We start from the raw sequence: 22,008 nt of genomic DNA, 5'->3' as shown, positions 1-22,008 counted from the left end.
TTTTTTTTCAATCTGTTAAACAAAAGTATACATCTAAGCTTTATTAGAAAACATATCAAAGTTAGCTTCATTTTTTTTTCTATACCAAAGCATTTTTCTTTATTTTTTTTTTTTTTAACATCACCTTGAAAATATTGTCTGCGAAAGAATTCCCTGTTAGAACTCAACCGTTCCGCAATTAGAACCCCTTAAACCGAATCCATTTAACATTTCCAAACATCGCACATCTGTGGTAAACAAGCCACTTGTACAGGCGAAAGGAAAACAAACAAATAAATAAATAAAGGTTGAGAACTTACACAAGCATTTAATTTGCATGCAGTTTCTTCCAGTAAAATGTTCAGCCCTGTGGATAGTCTGAGCTCTCCAGCTGTGCCCATGAATCACATACACAGCACAGCTTCATAAAATGGCAGAGAGAACAGGCGTTTTTTTTTTATCAGAAAGCTAAATCAGCCAGAAAGGCTGCACCAGTGGGAAGGTCATATCAGGGCTTCGGGCTATAAACTATTGCCAGCTTCTATGTTGCGCTCTGGGTTACCCAGTGTGCATGGATTAATATGTCCCCCTAGTTTGCAAGACGTAGGCATTCCCAGAAGATACACACTTCATTAAATCTCTTGCTTCTCCAATTCCTCATATTTATAGTGTTTTCAATAACCGCACAATACGATTCCAACAAAATTTAGATACATACTTAAATATTCTTAAATTCTTTCGCCTCTCAAAGTTACGTTAGCACTTTCAATACAGAGAGAGCAAGCTGTGGCCATTTTTCGTAATAAATTCCAAGCTTATATTTTAGTTTTTGTCAATTATGCATTTTACTGACGTGAACGGTGACTTCCTGGGATTTTATCCTATTAGGATTACTCACTTAATGTTCAGTCTGAGCACCATAAGCACTTTGCATTATTGCATCATTAAGGATCCACCTCTCCCAAACAGGAGTGCACCAGTCTGTGAAGTTCCCCAACACTTGACTCCTGTTGACATGCTCTTATATGTACAGCGCTACGGAATTTGCTGGCGCTATATAAATAATAAAATAATAATAATAAAATAATAATTTGGGACATTTCCCAAGTTAGAGCAGTAAAAGTGCGTTTAATTATGCACTTTCGCTGCTCTCTAAAGCAGTGTTCCCCAACCCAGTCCTCATGGACCACCAACAGTCCAGGTTTGTCAGTATCTCCATTGGAATAAAACAGGGGAATGCATAAATCCTGGACTGTTGGTGGTCCCTGAGGACTGGGTTGGGGAACACTGCTCTAAATGACATGTTTCTGGTGTACCTAGAAGTGGCTCGCTTGAATGCAGATCCATGACGGGAAAACAAGAGTTCAAAGTCAGGACTTTTTTTTGCCAAACTCAGGACCCTTGGAAGCTATGAATCTATCTCCCAAGAGTGGATGCTAAAACTGAATGAGGATTTTTGTTTGTTGAGAATTTTATATATTTTTTTATTTATTTTGCTATCTTGAGAAAAACAAATAAGCAGGTACCATGTGAGGAAATCTAGTTGATTTATGCTTATGTAGATTCATTCTTGCACATTTGTTGCATGGAGTGTCCCTTTAACAGCCCTGCAAAGCCAGTTATGAAGCCACATTTATTTGCTGACTGAAACAGCATCACGCTGAAAGGGATCTTTAATGACGGAGGGGGGGGGGAAAGAAATTCTGCATGAGCAGAGGAAACTGCTGTTTAAAGACTTTTCATTCCTAATATAGCAAACAAACACATGGGCTTAATTTAAGAAAAAGACTGCAAAAGCATAACTGTCAAAAAAAAATAAAAAAAGTCATCAACACAATTTTCATCCCTTTTCCTGCAAGAAGAGCCGGGCTACAGACAAGTATTAATCAAACTGAAACGGAATACAATACAAGTGTATAAGAAACGTTTATGCCACAATAAGAATATGAAACTAGGTCCTCATTCTATAAAATGAAATGAAATAAAAGAGCTGCTGTCCCGTGAATACTGACACCCATAGAAAGTTTACTTAACAAGCATTTCCAGATAGTCAGGGTGCATCGCAGCAGTCATGGGTATAAACCGATTCTCTTACACTATTTTATTCAAAGCAAAATATGAAAACATATTAACACCAACACAGATTAAAATAAAATTAAAATACACGTAATGCAGAGCAGCAATTAAAGAAGCGGCAAAACAGTCACATATACAAAAAGGGGCAACAATCACATGAGCATAGCGGCCGCTACACGGAGTCAGTAAGCTTGAAACAGCAGCACAAACAGAGCACCCAAAGAAGAAACCATAGAACGTATTTTTAAGCGTGTAGCCCACACATAAAGAAGCCGTATAGTCCCCAGCTGTAAATGTCCGCTATTAGCAGGTGTAAATAATACCTGTATGCTGAAATTAGGAACCAACCACCTTCGGTGCTTCTTTAAAGCATGCTATATATAGGAAAGCCTCCGCTCGAATAAAAGTGACTGATGAAAATAAAGCTGTGCTAAACCATCAAGTTAAATCTCATTCCTTACGAGCCCTGTCACCAGATTTAATTCGCCGCTGACAAGCTCTCCACGATATTAGCTCTTGTGCCGCTCAAAGGGCTCCAATAAGTGCCTTAGATAATAGCTAGATCCAGCACCTCCATATATAACACTCAGACTACGGATTATTATTATGTTATTATTTATAAAGCGCCCACAAATTCCGTAGCGCTGTTCAATGGGTGGACTAATAGACACGTTTTTGTAACCAGACAAGTTTGACGCACAGGAACAGAGGGGTTGTGGGCCCTGCTCAATGAGCTTACATGCTAGAGGGAGTGGGGTAAAATGACACAAAAGGTAAGATAGAAAAGTAGGTTGCTATGATAGTATTCACTGAGGGCTTAGTGTTATATTTATATATATATATATATATATAAATAGTTATGACAGTTGCAGGACAGAAATTAGGGTGCGTGAGGCAAAGCTATTAACAGTTGAATTGATATTCTTTCCTCAAGAAGTGAGTTTTCAATGATTTTTTGAAGGAGTGGAGACTAGGTGAGCGTCTAACAGAGAAGGGAAGGAAGTTCCACAGGAACAGTGCAGCCCTCGAGAATTCTTGAAGGCCAGCATCAGAGCTAGGTGTATAGACAGAGCATAGACGTAGGTCTTCGGCAATGTGTAGGGGCCTAGACGGACATACTTGTGTATTACAGAGGATAGGTAGTTAGGAGCAGCATTATGTAGAGATTTGAAAGCAAGAACCCGAATTTAAATTGAGACCTATATCTTACAGAAAGTCAATGCAGAGACTGACATAGGGGTGAGGCGTGGGAGGTGCGGGCAGACAGGAAGATGAGCCTCGCCACCGTATTCATTATAGACTCAATGGGGCAAGTTGGGCGCACGTAGGACCACTGAGAAGTGGTTTGTGGTAGTCAAGGCAAGAAAGGATAGTGGCATTGACCAGCACCTTAGAAAAAAGTCACTTGCGCACTATTCCAAACCCCTGTGCATATTTATATATATATGGAGGCTTTTAGTTCCACTCCAATCCTACACTAACAATTCAACTTGCTTGCTTCATCTTAAGGCAAAATAAAATCTCTGAGACAAAGAGGGTTATTTGTTTTAGGTCCCTATACATACTTATTAAACCTTAATAGGAAATACATGGGATGGGCAGCAGCACTGTAACATGGCTGTGTGATACAAAAGGTAAATACAAATACACAAAAATAAGTCCTGCGCTCAGACTCCCACTACTTGTGGGCAGCAGCAATGGCCATAGTACACATCAGCCCCAATACATACAATAAAACCAAAGGGAAAAAAGTTAATTGCGCACTATACCAAGTCCCTGTGCATATTTATATAAATGGAGGCTTTTAGTTCCACTCCAATCCTACACTAACAATTCAACGTGCTTGCATCAGCTTAAGGCAAAAGAATATCTCTAATGAGACAGAGAGGGGTAGCCACATCGGACATTAAATAGGAGGGATGCACGCTATAGTTTTGAGACGGAAGCGGCAGGATTTGTTGATCAACTGGACATGAAGGGTAAAGGAGAGGTTGGAGTTGAAGAGAACACCTAGGCAGTGAGCCTGTGGTGAAAAGCTGATGGTAGCGCTGTTGACTTGGAGGGAAACAGTCATGTTAGTAGCAACACTTGAGAAGGAAAGACAAGAAGTTCTGTTGGACTCGTTAAGACTAAGGAACTGAGCAGCCATCCAGTTATAAATAGCAGAGAGGCAGTCAGAGACATGAGACAAGAGGGAAAGAGAGATCAGTAGAGGACAGATAGACTTGAGTGTCAACCACATAGAAATTATATTGGAAGCCAAAGGAGCTGATGAGTTTACCAAGGGAGCCAGTATAGAACAGAACCTTGGGGAACACCAACAGAGAGTGGTTGGGGAGAAGAGGCAGAGTCAGAGAAAGAAATACTGAAAAAGCACTGGGAGAGGTAAGAGGAGCACCAGGAGAGTGCAGTATCTTGCAGACTGACATTACGGACAATGAGAAGAAGCTGTTGATGATCAACAGTGCCAAAAGTCACAGACGGGTCAAGGAGAATTAGAATAGAATATTGACCACGAGATTTTGCAGCGATTAAATCATTGGATACTTTGGTCAGAGCTGTTTTGACAGAGCGATGAGAGCAGAATCCAGACTGAAGTAGATCAAGCAGAGAGTTGGATTCGAGGAAGTCAGCCAATATTGCGTAGACAACCCTTTTAAAGAGCTTATAGGCAAGTGGCAGGTGCAAGATAGGGCAGCAGTTCGATGGGGAGTTAGGGTTAAGGTTGTGCTTTTTCAGAACTGGGATTATGGTTGCATGTTTGAAGAGTGAAGGAAATATGCCAGAGGAGAGGGAGAGATTGAATATTTTACTGAGAGGTAGATAAAGAGACGGAGACAGAGTGTGAATGAGATACAAGGGAATAGGAACTAGGGAAACCTCTTCTGCTGTAGTGGATGCAAATGAGCATAGAACACCTGAGGGAGTGAGGATGGGGGTAGTATTGGAAGGGGAAGTAGAGAGATGAGATCACATTTGATCACATTTCATTCTATTTCTACATAACCTGTTAATTTTGTTGTATGTGTATGTTTTTATATTTAGTGACTATTATTTAGTTTTATTATTTTCAATGTATACATTTTCATGTCTTTGTAACTATAGCCTGTGCTGTTCATGCAAAGTATTTTATCACCTTTGTCTTTGTCCATCATGTTAAAAGTGAGTTTTACCAGCTCAGGCCCATATATCTTTCTTGTTCCTTGTTTAATGGTTTCATTTCCCTACTTAAATACCTCTGTCTTATCTCTGTAATTCTCAATCTTAGCTTTTGTTTTTCCTTAAATGACCTTAAATCAAATGTCCATCTATGTACCCCCTCCCCCATCTCTTAGCCCATCTAACCCTAATATGCATCTCTCTCCCACAGTCTGATTTTTAAACATACCCAGCCCAGCATAGAACTCAGAGCTCCATCAGCTGTTCCATGGCCATTTGAAACAGGTAGCCTTCTGGAAGTTCCCTCCCACCCTACCCCTCGCCCACCCACCCCATGCTTAATTCTACATTTATAGATAGTCTCCCACACAACTTTCAATCTCCTGAAATTGACAGGTGCAAACACTGATCATCACACCCTTCCAATCTCTTAACCCTATAGAACACATACCCTCTCTCCCTACAAATAGATATATCACACACCAATACTATATACTTTTTGTTTAATTTTTGTTTTTCACAATTTCTGTTTCAGTTTCATTTTCAACTACACACCTCATACCACTAACATGAATCCAAATATAACCATACTGATATTTTTAATAACCCTTTTTTCAATTTTGTCCACACCACTACCAACATAAGCACACACCTCAAACTGGAACACAAATTATCATACACCATGGCATGCTTTGTTCCTGTAACTTATCTGCTGAGTGCTGGTGGAGAGTTCTAAAAAATAGCCCTCCTACCCACACCTCACAAAATTATAAAGTATCCCATCCACTATATGCCCAAACAAAAATGATGTCCAAATTCCTATTCCTTATGTTACTTGCCCTTGCAAATGATGTGGATTCTAACCCTGGTCCCCCAGCTAATTCTAGTCCTAATCTCCCCACTAAAAAAGGCCTCTCTTTTGTGCACTGCAACATCCGTAGCTTACTCCCTAAACTGGATGCACTGCAAGCATGGTGTTCCCATAACAAACCAAAAATCATTGTGCTCTCAGAATCTTGGTTAACGACTAAAATACCAGACACCACCATTGCAATACAGGTGTATTCATGTTTTAGAAATGACAGAGCAAAGAGAGGAGGAGGCATTGTTATTTATGTTGACAATTCCATAAAGTTTACCCCTTTACAAAACCTTAGTCCTCCTGCCACCTTTGATTTCCTCTCTGGCACAATTGAGATCCCGTGCAGTAATTCAATCATTGTTACAGGAATCTAACGCCCACCTAGTTCCCCTGTGCATTCCCTTTCTGACATAGCCCATCTCCTTAGTGAAACCATTGCTCAAAACCCTAAAAGTGAACTGTTGGTCTTTGGAGATTTTAATATTGATTGGCTGAATCCTACAAATAATAGTTCTTGCACGCTGTTTAAGACTTTGCAGCTAACACAATTAATCTCCTCCCCAACTCGCATAAACATTAAAAGCCTTAACCATACCCTGCTAGATTGGATTCTCTCTACTTCTCCTGATAGAATCCAGGAGGCCGGTGTTCTCCCAAACACTTTCAGTGATCACTGTTTAGTGTACTGTGTGCGCAAAATAAAGGCTATTAAATCCTCTCCCAAGGTTAAAATAACTAGGTCCTTCAAAAAATTTAATCTTGAATCCTTTGTAAAGTGCATCAAGAACCTCCCATGGCACAGATTAAACATTATCCCAGATCTAGACTGTGCTGTTGAATTCTTTCAGTCTGAACTCCTACAAATTTGGAATCTGCATGCCCCGCTGCGTAAGGTGAGGGTAAAAGGAGCACATATGAACTGGATCACAGCTGACCTCATCCAAATGTACCAGTTTCGGGATTCTTTGTGGTCAAAGTTTAAGCGTACTGGATCTATGAATGATCACTGTGCGTATAGACAATGGCGAAATATTTGCACAAAACAAACAAAATTGGCCAAGGCCCAATATTTCTATGAAAATCTGAACAATAACATCTCAAACCCTAGAAACTTTTGGAAAGTCATAAATAAACTACAAACTCCCCCAATCCACTCCCAACCCTCCACTGTCAAAGTGGATAACCAAACCCTGCAACTTCCCTTAGATGTAGCAAATGCCTTTAACAATTATTTTGTCAGATGCTCTACTGCCCTGATTGCCAAGCTAATAAATGGCACACATCCTGAAACTACAAATGTGGATCAGGTTTCACTAAATTTGCAAACGCCCAATATAGACAAGTTTTTAGACCTGTACCTGTTAGTGTCATTGAAAAACATCTTAATAATCTAAAAATGAAAAACCAGTCCGGACCTGACCAAATCCCAGCAATGCTGTTGAAGCTCAGTGCGCCGGCAATTGCTAAACCCGTCGCAACTCTAATTAACGAATGCTTGGTGTCTGGATACTTACCCAAACTTTGGAAGACTGCGAAAGTAGTGCCCATCCATAAAAGTGGTGACACTACTTTGGTTTCTAACTATCGCCCTATATCATTGCTCCCGGTATTGTCAAAAATCTTAGAAAAATGTGTCCATACGCAACTATGTGAGTATTACAACAATCAAACTATCTGACCCCTGATCAATCGGGCTTTCGCCAGAATCACTCCACTACAACTGCCCTCTTAAAAGTTTGCAATGACATCCAAACTGGCATGGAACAAGGAGACCTAACTGGAGCTATTTTCCTTGATTTTGCTAAGGCCTTTGACACAGTAGACCACGACATTCTACTGCACAAACTCAAAAACTCAGGTATTGGTGATCATTCGCTAAACTGGTTTCAATCGTATGTATCGGATCGCTCGCAATATGTGTCCATTTCTGACAGCGACTGCCTCCCTCTCCCAGTCACGTGTGGTGTACCCCAAGGTTCCATTCTCGGCCCCCTACTATTTTCATTATTTATAAATGATCTGCCTAATGTCTGCAAATCCTCAAATGTACACATGTACGCAGATGACACGGCAATTCCGATCTACTGCAGCTTGAGGCTGTGCTCCAAGACCAGTTTACAGAGGTAGAAAAGTGGATTGCAAAAAAAAACCTCTTCCTGAACACTGACAAAACTGTCACAATGATCTTTGGAACAGTACCTAAATTACACAAATTACACAATTCCCACCTATCCATCAAAACAATTTCAAATGGCACACTGACCGCAGTCCACTCTTTCAAATACTTGGGTATGATGTTAGACCCCAATCTATCTTTTGGCCTGCACATAGAAAAGCTTGCATCTAAACTTTATCCAAAACTAGGTGCCCTGTACAGAAACAAATCCTGCCTAAGCCCTACAGCAGGGGTAGGCAACCTTTTAGCAGCACTGTGCCGATATAGGATTGTGATGTCCCGTAGCGTGCCGATCCTCAGGCCCGTCGCTACCAGGCAAGCTAACCAAGCAACTGCTTGGGGCCACGAGCTGGCCTGGGCCCCCAAGCAGGGCCGGCGCTTCCTATAAAGCTGCAGCCGCCTGAGTGCTCTATAGAGAGCCTCAGGCGGCTGCAGCACTGCCTCTTTCGTCACCTCCCCTTCCCTGTAGCGTGGCCGAGCTCCTCTTCCTCCTGTGAGTCCGGCCGGGTACCATGCGGTACAGGAGATTCAGTTCCCTGTTCCCAGCCGGACTGACAGGAAGTGCACCCTGAGCTCGGCCATGCTACAGGGAAGGGGAGGTGAGAAGAACATAGGGAGGGGAGGGGGGGAGTAAAAAGAACATAGGCGGGGGAGTAAGAAGGATACGGGGGGAGGGGAGTAAGAAGGACACGGGGAGGGGAATAAGAAGGACACAGTGAGGGTGGGAGGGGAGTAAGAAGGACACAGGGAGGGTGGGAGGGGAGTAAGAAGGACATAGGGAGGGGAGTAAGAAGAACATGGGGAGGGGGGAGAGTAGTAAGAAGAACATGGGGGGAGTAGTAAGAAGAATGTAGGGAGGGGGAGGAGTAAGAAGAACATGGGGGCAGTAAGAAGAACATAGGGAGGGGGAAGGAGTAAGAAGAACACAGGGAGGGGAATGAGTAAGAAGAACACAGGGAGAAGGGGGGTGAGGAGAAGGGGAGATGAGGAGAACACAGGGAGGGGGTGAGGAGAAGGGGAGATGAGGAGAACACAGGGAGGGGGATGAGGAGAAGGGGAGATGAGGAGAACACAGGGAGGGGGGTGAGGAGAAGGGGAGATGAGGAGAACACAGGGGGGGCTGAGGAGAAGGGAAGATGAGGAGAACACAGGGAGGGGGGGTGAGGAGAAGGGGAGATGAGGAGAAGGGGAGATGAGGAGAAAACAGGAGGGGGTGGAGAAGGGGAGATGAGGAGAACACATGGGGGTGAGGAGAAGGAGAAACGAGGAGAACACATGGGGGTGAGGAGAAGGGGAGATGAGGAGAACACGGGGGGTGAGGAGAAGGGGAGATGAGGAGAACACAGGGAATTTTTAATTGTTGAAAATGTTCAAATTTTATGCACATTATATGCAACAGCAGTATTTGCACTGTTAACCTTTCTTATTTATATAAAGTGTGGGTGAACCTAAACTGTATGGCTATGCAGGTCTGTGTATATCTAGCAGTGTGGGTGACTTCCCTGGGTTCCATTGGGGACCAGCCTGGGCAGGTACAGGTCAAGGACAGGAGCTGCAACATCAGCTGTGGGCTGCTCTACTACAGTGTGGATTCCCATTCACAAGTGCTGGGAGGAAGTGATCAGAGATCACTTCCTCTAAGTGCTGCAATGCATAAATTGAGGATTGTCCTTCACTACCTCTTTGTATTAGCAGATATCTGAAGTTTCACTGAGACTCCTGATAGGCCAGACCCTGTTTGGCTCTAGCAGCCTTGAGTGCCGTGGAAAGACACCTCGAGGGCCGTGCATGGCACTAGTGCCGTAGGTTGCCTACCCCTGCCCTACAGTAAAGGAAAAGATTGTACAGCAAATGCTGATGCCAATCATTGATTATGGGGATGTAGTATATGCATCTGCATCGCAATCCCACATTAATAAACTCAACACATTGGATAACTCGTTCTGCCGATTTGTGCTACAATGTAATTACAGGACCCACCATTGTGACATGCTAAAATAACTAAACTGGCTGTCGCTGGAATCCAGACGCACCCTTCATCTTTCCAGCCTTGTGTTTAAGAGCTTTTCTGGGAAACTCCCACCCTACCTGAACGCAATGCTTTCCCCGGCTGTTCCCACTTCCTATAACCTCCGATCCAGTACCAACACTTTACTTAGTCTACCTCAATACAAAAAGAAAGCAGCCCGATCCTCCTTCTCCTACAGAGCATTTGTGGAACGACCTCCCGCACAAATTAAAATCTTCCCTAAGCTTAAAGTCCTTTAAGAGATCCCTCTCTACATACCTCAAAACAGAATGCACGTGTCATGGTTGATTATATATTTCCTACCTGTTCTATGTTACATTTTGTATATATTGTATATTAATATTGTTTTTGTATTTTACAGTATTCTAACTGTAACAATGCAATGATTTGTGGGCCCAGGACATTTGTGGACCCAGGATACACGAGAGAAATCTCAATGTATCTTTCCTGGTAAAATATTTTATAAATAAATAAATCTTCTCAGCAAAATGAGTACAGAGTTTGTGGCGGTCAAGTTGGTAGGAGAAGGAGGAGCAACAGGGCGCAGAAGAGAGTTAAAAGTGTGAAAAGGGCATTTGAGTTTGCGGGAGATTGAAGTGCAGTTTCGGGTGGACGTAATTGCGTGCTAATTTCATACTCTATGCAATTAGTCCTTTAAAAAGTTTATCAAGACTACACACAAATATTTGTGCTCTAGAACATCAAAATGCTCCAGAACATCAGATATTTTAGACCTATGGCCTTCCCCCTGTACTAGTAAGAAATAGAGTAACGTCACCTTTTACCAGTTGCAAGATGGCTCCTAGCCACAGCCCGTTCCTCCACTAAGATATTGGTAATCAGTGATCTTGGGTCCAGATCAAGGCTTCTCACAGAGATTGTATTCCTCTTTGAATGAGCATTCTTAGCTAGTGAGACAAGAAACTCTTTCGGCTGTCTGATGGCAACAAAAGACTTTTATAAATGTGTCAATTTCCCTTAATATTCATACCTTTATAAAATAAAGCAAAGGGGACCTGCAGGTAATCCCTAAAATAGCTGAGCAAGCTGAAGTCCTTTAGTTGACTGGAGTGTTCCTTTAAGGCAGGGGTTCTCAACCTTGTCCTCAAGGACCCCCTACCAGTCCAGGGTTTAGGGATTACCTGGGTGTGTCTAAGGTGTTTAGAAAAAGAAAAAAAAACACCTTAGAGTCTAAGGTGTTTTTTTTTCCCTTTTTCTAAACACCTTGGACACACCCAGGTAATCCCCAAATCCTGGACTGGTAGGGGGTCCTGAGGACAGGCTTGAGAACCCCTGCTTTAAGGTGATGATCACGTATTAGCAAAATAGCAGTCTGCAGCCTTTTGTTTCAATATACTTTACTACCCACATTAAGCCAAATGAATGTTCTCCGAGACGCGAGCATTAGCGCTTTAATCATAGATAATATGTATGTGGATTGTACATATCTTCCTGCTCGTCTGGGTATCCCACTGCGATGAAGCCATTCTTGCTCTCACTGTAGTGATCTGTCAGCTGCATTTTTAACAAAAAAAGTCTTCCTCTTTTATCAGCAAAGTACATTATTTTAGTGACAGACTCTGTTGCCATGGTTACCTGAAGTATATTTAGGAATGGCAGCTGCTTTATAACTTTTAAGAGAAGCAACTTCCCTCCAATTCATTACATTTCCATAAATCTGTTCCATAATTTAATAAGCCTCACATTGCAAACAATAGCAACGAAAGGTCATCGCAGTTGTAGGCCGATAAGATTTCTTTATGCTGAAAGAAAGGACTGAAGTTTAAAAGAAGTCTCTTACTTTCCGCCAATGCCAATTCTTTCTGTAATTATGACTAAGGTGATCTAATAACCATTTCCTGAGTTATACTGTAGGTATAGGTGTGCGCAGGAGGAGTGCTAGTTGTGCTGGTTTGTGCTAAAGGGATACTGTAGGCACCCAGACCACTACAGCTCATTGAAGTGGTCTGGGTGCAATGTCCCATGTCCCTTAACCCTACAGTGGTAATTATTGCAGGGTTAACTCCTCCTCTAGTGGCAGGCTTTGTTTTCCTGGCACTATAGAATCCCTTTAACCCCTTAAGGACACATGGGTGCAGCTGACTGGCTGGGAGCGCTCAGCAGTTAACTGTTACGATTATTTGCCGAATACATATATATGTCCATTGTGACTACATTTGCAATAACTGTTTATCACATTTCTATATTTTTCTGGGTAGCAGCAGCGTACGGTGCTATGCATTTAATACATAGTGTGTGGTTAGAATGTTGGTGTTTTGCCTCCAAGCTATGATTCTGTGTCACTAATACCCTCATAACTACCAAGTAGTCATTTTTTTTTAATTCTCTTTACAGTGTGATCCCTAAATACCACATGCTAGAGTAGAGTATAATGTCCTGATTATTTAGAATTCACAAGTTTATACAGCCCTGCTGCAGTCATTAACTTGGCGGTTCAGTCAATTGCAGGATAGAATCATTAAAGTACAGATGGTTATGACGGCATAACCCGTCATGGGCCTTTATTAAAATATTGATGCTCTGCTGTACTATGTGATGTTTAGTTTGCTACATGCATGAATAAGAATTGAATGTTATACCACTAATACTCTTTGACTAGGCAATGTTATATTGCATGTATAGGATTCAGGCATTATTGACAGTGTCCAATGATTTTACGCAGTGTGGTGAAATGCAATGTAGGTTCCTGGCACTATCGCTCCCGCTGCCTCCCCTCTCCCTCAAGCTCCCACCGCCTCTCCCACCCCCCCCCCCATCCCCAGTAAATAGAGGTTTAAAAACACTATATTTACTTACCTTATCCCAGTGTCGATGTCCCTTGGCGCTGGGTCGTTTTTCTGCCCCTTTTAGACATCCTGCGACAAGGGGACTCCAATGCTCATGTGCAGTAAATGCCGTATGAAGCTGAAATGAGCTGAAGTGGTCAGGGTGCCTATAATGTTCCTTTAACTACGAATGCATGTCAGATTATGGAGTTCAATCTATACATATTTTAAGGATGGTTGTTTGGGTTTTTAAACATATAAATGTTACACAGATCTCAGTAACACATGTGGATGTATTCAGCACAGAACATGAAAGTATATCAATTTGGGGATAGTGACGGGAGACAAAGATGGACAAGGTAGCACTCTGAAATGAATGGCAAATGAATTAAAATCTGGAAAACAAAATGTTATATGTACACCCCCTGCCCCCCCAAAAATTAAGTACTCTCAGGGCTTGCAAATGAAAAAAATGCGTATTTAATATACATATCAGGGAGGCGGAGCCTGAACGCCAGGGAGAACGGTCGGTAGCTCCAAGCACCAGACGGAGGAAAAACAATTGCAATACCCCCCTCACCCCACCAAAACGACTGAAGTGTATCCTAACACGACATAGGGCAAAAGGGGGAAAAAACGACACCAAACAAGCCTACCTCTGAGCTCACGATCAGGGAGATGTGGAGCCAAGCACGAGGTGCCAGCAGAACCAGCATGGCGGCACTGCATGGCGGCTGCTCGGACTTCTCCGAAGAATTGTCTGAAGACATGGACGAGGAGGACCAGCCGACTCCCACCTCATTACGGACGGCGAAACAAAGTGGCACAGGAGCGGGTTCAAAGACGGTATGCACTGCAGTCCTAAAGGCACTGTTGGCAGACCTGCAAAAACACATCCACGAGGATGTCATGGCGCTACGCGCGGACTTAAGAGGCCTGACAGGCCGCATTACGAAACTGGAGGGATGCTCACAGTCTCAAGTCCAGAACATAGCCACGCTACAACAGACCCTGCAACATGAACGCCGCCTGGCGGCTCAAGAGGACTCCAGGCGAAGGCATAACATAAAGATTAGAGGAGTCCCTGAAGAGGTACCAGACACTGAGCTGCCGAAAGTCACAGGGCGTATACTATCAGCAATACTGCCGCACAGACAAGGCAAAACAATTACTCCAGAGGAGGTCTTCAGGGTCCCCAAGCCACTGAGGGCCCTGGCCACCGGCACGAGAGATGTAATAGCCACCTTCCGCAGCGGCAGGGACAAGGCAGCGGTCCTCTCAGCCCTATGAGGTAAAACCCCTTTCCTCTTTGAGGCCATGGAACTGGCCTTCTTTGCAGACCTGTCCAGTGGCACTCTAGCCTGGTGGAGGTCACTACGCCCTCTCACCTCCATGCTCCAACTACACAAGATTGACTACCGCTGGCGGTCCTCCAGAACCCTGATAGTACTGCAGGGGACGAACATGCACATTGTACAAATTATCCAAGACGCTCCAGCCCTACTGCGGTCTCTTGGCCTGCCACATGACTCTCTCTCCCAGGAGAGGCCACCCAACAACGCCTCCCCGACCCACACCTGGAACCCGGCAAGGGTCACCCCATTCATACCTCAAGGCTCCACACCGAATTCATACGCAGCGGTCACCACTTAAGGTCATCACTCTATATCACCCAAGGGGTCCCTGGCTTTCCACCAGGCCATCACGGGGGTACAACATGCACTCAACGCTGCCACCAGCAGTATCCCTTTTTAGCTGCTGCTCTCCTGGACCACTGAGTGGGGGACATGGATCACCGCCACAAGGCACCACTGAGCTTCCACACGACATCGGATGGTGACACGGATACACAGGCAGCTGCACAGACTCAGCGACTGCACCCTCTGCTGGAAGCATACGCATGCCACAACCCCAGGAGCACTGGACACTCATAGCTACAGCCTCCAACCCACGTAAGCAGTGGAGTGACCACTTTTCCCAAGGAGGCTGCCGTACCCCCCTACTAAAGAGGCCACCTAGCCCCAATAGCAGCCGTTAACGTTATTCAGTTATAATGCAAAGTTTCTTTAAAATGTTAAATACCCCTGTATTATGCCCCAAACTGAAGCGCACCGCAAGCTATAACATAGCCTATTTCGCATGATAGTCTGTATCCTGTTTAACCATAGCCGTTAAGGTGCAGTATTAAGCATCAGGTCCTAGCTCAAGCACATTCTGACAAGCTTTAAAAGTCTCTGCAAGTCCCAAAACCACCAAGAACCCCTTTTTGAGGGGAAGTGAGAACCTCTTGAGGCCCAACCAAGGTACCATCATGAAAACGGAGAGCCGAGCCACCCTTATATCTAACTACTCCCATACCGATATTACCCTATATATATCTACTATATACTACCCAAACAATTCATGAGCATTACTTAAATCGGCAAGAAACACCCGCACTATGCTATTCTTACTATTATAAGCTCTCGGGCCAAACGGCTTCCACATAACAAGTATTACCCTGGTGACACTCATGGACGTGTCACCTTTAATTAATTAACCGACCAACACATTTCTAATGTGCCTGAGCATTTTGCTACCATAGCTCCGACTACCACTAAATCTGTGTCATACCCTGAAACGTACACTATGTTTTATCTGTTAAACTTTTTCCTTTTAAATAACTGAGCCTTTTCAAAATCAGAATAAAATGGGATCTAAGATATTAACGGTATCCAGAAAAACTCACCATGCAGCAGGCATGCAAATCTTCAGATGTAACGAATTGTATACTAGGAATATATTCAGTCAACCAAAAGCTACCAGCGGATCGACATTGTCCATGTTAGTTCATGTAGCGATATACTTACTTGGTCCTGGTGCACAAGTTATGTTTTAAAACATGAATGGTGCATAGCTATTCCTGTGTATACCCTCTGTTAACAAATGTTCGTTCCAGTCTCTGTTGTTATTATTTTTTTTATTTTTTATTTTTTTTTACTCATGCTGACTATGTGATTACTCTGCTCCATACTATAAAAGTGTGCAGACCCTATACCTGCCATGTTAAGAACTGTATGATGATAATGTGCTTGTGACTGCTGTCGTGGCAACATAAGCTGGTTGTTAATGCTTGCACAATAAAAATAAAGAATTTAAAAAATATATATATATATATCCATATCAGATATCAATGAGATCTTCATCATGAGATCATAAAGATCTACCAGGGACTAAAATATTACTCTGTGCCAAGACAATAAAATATTGTTTTATCTTTAAGATCATGATCATCTGAGATCATGTTTGATTTTTGTGTATACAACAATATATGTGGATTTATAATTTAACAAATAGAAATGGCGTTCATTAAATATCGATATTTCTGAAGAAAATTTTTTAGTGCACTTGCCTGGTAGTATTGTGGGTTGCCGAGCTGATAATAGAGTTGGTGATGGCATTCTAAACCAGCATAACTACAGGCCTCCCAAGCTATCCAATTTCACTGGTTTGCCCCTTTAACCCCTTAAGGACACATGACGTGTGTGACACGTCATGATTCCCTTTTATTCCAGAAGTTTGGTCCTTAAGGGGCTAATCCTGCCCACCAGTGAACGCTGATGTTTGGGGTTTACGTAACTATAACATCCTGCATTATTTTAAGGAATAATGACTAAAGCACAACTCAATGTTGCACAAAAACATAGAAAATTGATACAATTCTAAGGACTAGAGGTTTGGAGCTTGAACAGGATTAACTTGTCTTCAGGCATCTTCTGGACCACCAGAAAGTTCTTTAACATTGTATTCAGCTGTGTCAAATTTACTTTGTATGTTGTGACATATTGTTTTAATCTTGTACTCTGAAAATAAAAATACTTATTTCAGAATTCATATACAATGGATATTGTAAAGAACACTTGCACCTCTTAAAAGTGTCACTTCTAGCACCTAGACCACTTTCAGTATGAAATGTTGCACATATGGTGTTTAACCCCTTTGAGGCTGGAGATGTAACTCCTCCTCTGCCAGGGTCATTGAAGTATCATCAGCTGACCAGGACAAACGTTCCTAGATGGCTAATGTCCATTCTGTGCATATTTGCATGCACAGTGTGCCATTCATTGACTGAGAGCAGCAAGCTGACGCTCCAAGCCAATGAGTGGAGAATGGATTGCCTTCCGGCTTTGACAGAGGTCACCACAGGGGGTGACAACCATGACGGTTGTCATGATTCTGGTGGTTCTGGGGAGCTTGGAAACCCAGGCCTCCCATTCCCAATATGCACACATTATTGCTATATATAAATATATGTGCCCTGGCAGCGGCAGAACTACCACCGGTGCAGTCAGTGTGGCTGCGGTCACTTCCTCTCAGCTAACACCCGCACGGGAGGGAAGAGTCACAGGGAAGGGAGCAAGACCAACAAGAGAGCAAGACCAACATCAGCCCCAGCCAGCAGAGGCCACTGTCCTGCAACCAAAAGGTAAGAAACAGAAGGGTACTAAAGAATGAGTGTGTCTATGTATGTATCTATGTGTACCCGAGTGTATGTGTGTATCTGGCAGTGTGTGTGTCTGTTTGTGTCAGTGTGCACCTGAGTGCATCTCTGTGTATGTGTATCTGTGTGTATCTGTCAGTGTGTGTGTCTGTCTGTATCTGTGTGTCAGTGTGCACCTGAGTGTATGTGTGTATATGTCTGTATCTGTGTGTCAGTGTGTATCTGTGTGTGTGTGTCTGTATGTATCTGTGTGTCAGTGTGCACCTAAGTGTATGTGTGTGTATATGTCAGTGTGTGTAGCTGTGTGTGTGTGTCTGTTTATTTGCATGTATGTCAGTGTGTGTGTGTGTGTGTGTCTGTGTTTCTGTATGTGTGTGCGTGTATGTGTATCAGTGTGTGGCAGTGTATTTGTCAATGTGTGTATCTGTGTCTGTTTGTACATGTGTGTCTGTGTGCACAAAATAATGTGTCACTGTGTCTGTGTATGTATCCATGTTTACCTGAGTGTATGTGTGTGTATCTGTCAGTGTGTGTATCTGTGTGTGTGGATAGATAGATGGATAGATAGATAGACGTATGGATGGACAGGCAGAAAGACAAAAACAATATATAAATATTTTAATAAATGCAAAATATATTCTAGTTTTTCCTCTAGGCTGTGTACATGGTGTGCTATAATAAAACCTGTTCTTTGAGATATACGATTAGCCTTATTATTCTAGATCAGTTGTGCTGACCTTTGGTACTTCTGTTGTTGGGACGAGGTAATAAGTCATGTCTGGCTGATTGAAACTTTGTCCACAACCACATAATGGGAGAGCTCAACCTTTGCTGCTCTAGATAGATGTTTGTGCAGACAGATTGTCCAGCAACAAAATAACGAGGGTAAAAGTAAACAGCGCTGTGACTTAGCATGTGACCATAAAGAAATGGCTGTATAGTCTTTATAAAATGTATCATTTTCTCATGGCAATGCAAAGACAGCAGTTACAGCCCAGGTTGAGGGCAATGTTAGCACATTATGCTGCCTTCCAGTGATTCATAAACCATTTGGATACAGGATACATTTTAGAGGTCTGCCCTGGAAATTTTCATTTAGGAAAAAGTGACTACAGGACACATTCATAATGCATTACTGCACAGTACGTTTTGATTTGTAGCAATAACATTGATAGCCAGATAGATGGGGTGAATTAAAACAAATTCCCAGCGGCAGGACTCGGGAAAAAAAATACTACTAAAATCGAATGTTTGTATTTTTAACTGTTACATAGAGAACATAGAGTCCCGTGCTGCCCCACTAAAACCAATCAATTCTTCACAGCTGTAAATGAAGGTTCCAAGTCAAAAAGATTTAGTGGAGAAATATCAAAGTGGCGGTTTGGTAGATATTCATTAATTAACACTGCGCATGTTCATATAATTGCATGTATTGTTTTTTTTCTTGTTAATATTACAGCATAATTTCCAGCTTGACTAAATGAGAAACTGTGAAGAAACAGGAAAGGGACTTGTAAAAGCTTATAAACTAAAAAAAAAACATGTACATTTTGGTTATTTTGACTTAACATTTGCAGTTCTCTTGCAAGATTTTGCTTTAGCGAATAAACCCTTTAACGGAGACTCCAGGCACAATATAACTTTAATGCATTTGATGGCCTCATTAGTATGCTGTTTTTGTGCATGCTCACATCATTATAGTTTTTTGCAAAAAGTGAATTTTAAGACCAGAGTAACGGAAATAAAAGCATAGTTGGGAATTTTTCCAGCTTAGCGATATTGACCTTAAATAACTCAGATAGTATAAATATCCTTGCCTGCTGTTTTTAGCCTTATTATAGTATGTTTATAGTTTCTCTGACTGTCTGCGGCAACTCACCCAGTAATACCTTAGGGCACACCAGCTACAGTGGGCTTCACTTGTTGAATGTGTACTGGACATAATGGGAGTTGTGGTCCACATATCAGCTTATTTGAACTATTATTTGCATTTTTCGATCGAGACATCTTTTTAGCAGAACCTGAAAAGTTGCAATATTGTATGTTTTCCTCTAGTCTATTTTTCTGTTCCTACTAACCTCGGCTTAAAAAAAAAGTTGTATTCCTAATACTATAGTCCCTCTTCCCCCATGCCTCCCCCACCCCCGGTCTGTAAAGGGGTAAAAACATAACAAAACAAAAAACATTTTACCAGATTCCAGCAACATTGTCCCTAAGCGCTGGGTCGAGCCCCTCCAATATCAGCCTATGGGGGAACCTAATGCACATGCACATCAAGCGCCGTATGCACATTAGGCTTTCCCCAAAGAAAAGCATTGACTCAATGCTTTCATATGGGGTTTTTCAACATGCTGGATGACTTTAAGCAAAGTGTGAGAACGTCCAGTGTCGTTTTACAGAGTCAAACTCTGTCTGTGTGAGAACGTCCAGTGTCGTTTTACAGAGTCAAACTCTGTCTAGCTGCAGGAAGTGCCTCTAGTGGCTATCTGGTAGAAAGCCACTAGACCCAGTCTTAGCACTGCAATGTAAACAATGAGGTTTCTCTAAAACTGCTATATTTTACAACGCACGGCTAAGGGGGACAGGGACGCTGCACCCAGACCACTTCAATGAAATTAATGCCTATAGGGTCCCTTTAATGGTGCTGTACTAACTAATAAAAACATACACTTGTTGCTCAAGCATGTTTATCAACAATAGTTAAAATGAGAAAAAGAAATTCTGTCAATTGAATTTTCCCTTAATAGCTTTAAATACATTTTTTTGTAATAAAAAAATTAATAATCAAAAAACAAAACAAAAACACTTCTAAATGTTATGCTGCTTCTATGGTAACAACTCAACTCAACCTATCAGTGCTCTCTCTGTGTATCACATGACTATTGGCTGGAAGTCTGACAAAAATCAGAATACAGCAACATTTCAAATCATTAAATAACTGATATCTGCATTTTTTTTTTAGAATTCTTTCCTGGCCAAACATTAGGTTCTATTTTCACAAAAAAATATATTTTAGTGTTTTGTCTTGTTTTTTTTTTTTTTCTGTAAAATGTGCTATTCCCTTGTCATATCTCCACAATTCCCGGTTTAGTGAATTAACCCCACGGTGATATTTATAGTCACCAGAAAACAGTAGCTGAAATAAAGTTTTGCACAAACTAGTAACGTTTCAATATTGTGTCTGTTTTTTGTTTAGGTTTTTTTGAGCAGCAGCAGTGGAAGTCACTCAGTAAACCCCATAACAACTACAGGCACTGTGTGCAAAGACACAGAAAAGTCTCACTCACGTCTTTCCTGCATTAGCAGAATCCAGGTTTCAAGGGATGTTTTCTGTCCTGTGCAGCCGGTTTAAAGGTTTCAGCTCTGGGAAGCTAAAACTGTGTTCGATGGAGTCTTTCATCAGGCAGGAGCTGCTGTCTGACAAAGGAAATACTTATGCACCAAAAAATCTGGGATGAGGAAAAAAAAAAAAAGTTTGTGCCTTAATGGTAAACTCCTTGAAGGAAACTGAGGCTTTCTTTCTGATGTCAGACCTTGTGGGACTGAACCAGACACAATCTGTAAGAAAAATCCTCTTTTTTTTTCCACTGGTCAGGCTTCCTGCCAGCTAATTCCTTTCAGTATTACACAGAGCTGTGATCTTCAGAAATACATTCCCAGGTAGCACCGCAAAGAACCAGAGGAAAAAATGGGGCATGACAGAATGTAAATCTTTTGTGGGAAAATTGGAAAAAAGCCCATTATACAATACGTGAAGCACAAAATGGAAATACTACGTAATGAAAGTGACGTTTACTAAACTGTTTTACTGCTCGCTTACGGGACTGTAATAATTTCTGACACGAGGAGATTAAGATCATAAAGAAATTGCTTGCCGAAAAAAAATATCTATAATATCGGGCAATATTTAAAAAAAAAAAGTGTCACAGTTCACAGTTGATAAATGTTATTTCAAGGAATACTGTAACACTTTTGTTTGTTATCATTTCTTCACTTATACTCCCCAGGAAATGTTCTTGCAGTGTTTTTAAAGGGACACTATAGTCAACAGGACCGCTACTGCCTAATGCAGTGGTTCTTGTGTTTATAGCCTGTTCCTGCAGGCTTTTAATTGTAAATACTGCCTTTTCTGAGTGTTTACTGCCTAGAGACACTACCTAGTGGTAGTCACTGAGATGTGCACTAGAGGTGCTTCCTGGTCAGCAGTGGCGTTCAGCCAGACCGGCGCGGCGTGGGTGAAAATGTATGTTTTAACCCTTTCATCTCCACAGAGAGGGCTCCGGGAACCTAAGCTGTGATTCCTGCATTGTAGTGTCAGGAATAAATGTCAGGAATAAATGTTTGAAAAGCATAGTGGAAGCAAGTGAAAAACTTTTTTTTTACTTTTGCCAAACAAATTGGCACTGCCCTCTTGCCTTATTGAATGAGCATGTTCCAATTTACTCTAATACAAGTTTTATT

The 22,008-nt window shown here is 42.1% G+C and overlaps 1 protein-coding gene across 1 annotated transcript in view; it reads right to left on the bottom strand.

The window, feature by feature from the left end:
• STON1 (stonin 1) overlaps window positions 1–21,098 on the bottom strand; it is a 102,034-nt gene extending 80,936 nt beyond the window's left edge. Inside the window, exon 1 of the mRNA XM_063443939.1 lies at window positions 20,835–21,098. The gene's annotated coding sequence lies outside the window, so the exon portion shown is untranslated. The remainder of the gene's footprint in view (window positions 1–20,834) is intronic.
• Between the last annotated feature and the right edge of the window lie 910 nt (window positions 21,099–22,008).

This window comes from Pelobates fuscus, chromosome 2 (genome assembly GCF_036172605.1).
Source record: "Pelobates fuscus isolate aPelFus1 chromosome 2, aPelFus1.pri, whole genome shotgun sequence".
Classification (NCBI taxonomy): Eukaryota; Metazoa; Chordata; class Amphibia; order Anura; family Pelobatidae; genus Pelobates; species Pelobates fuscus.
This window is presented reverse-complemented; position numbering and strand designations above follow the sequence as displayed.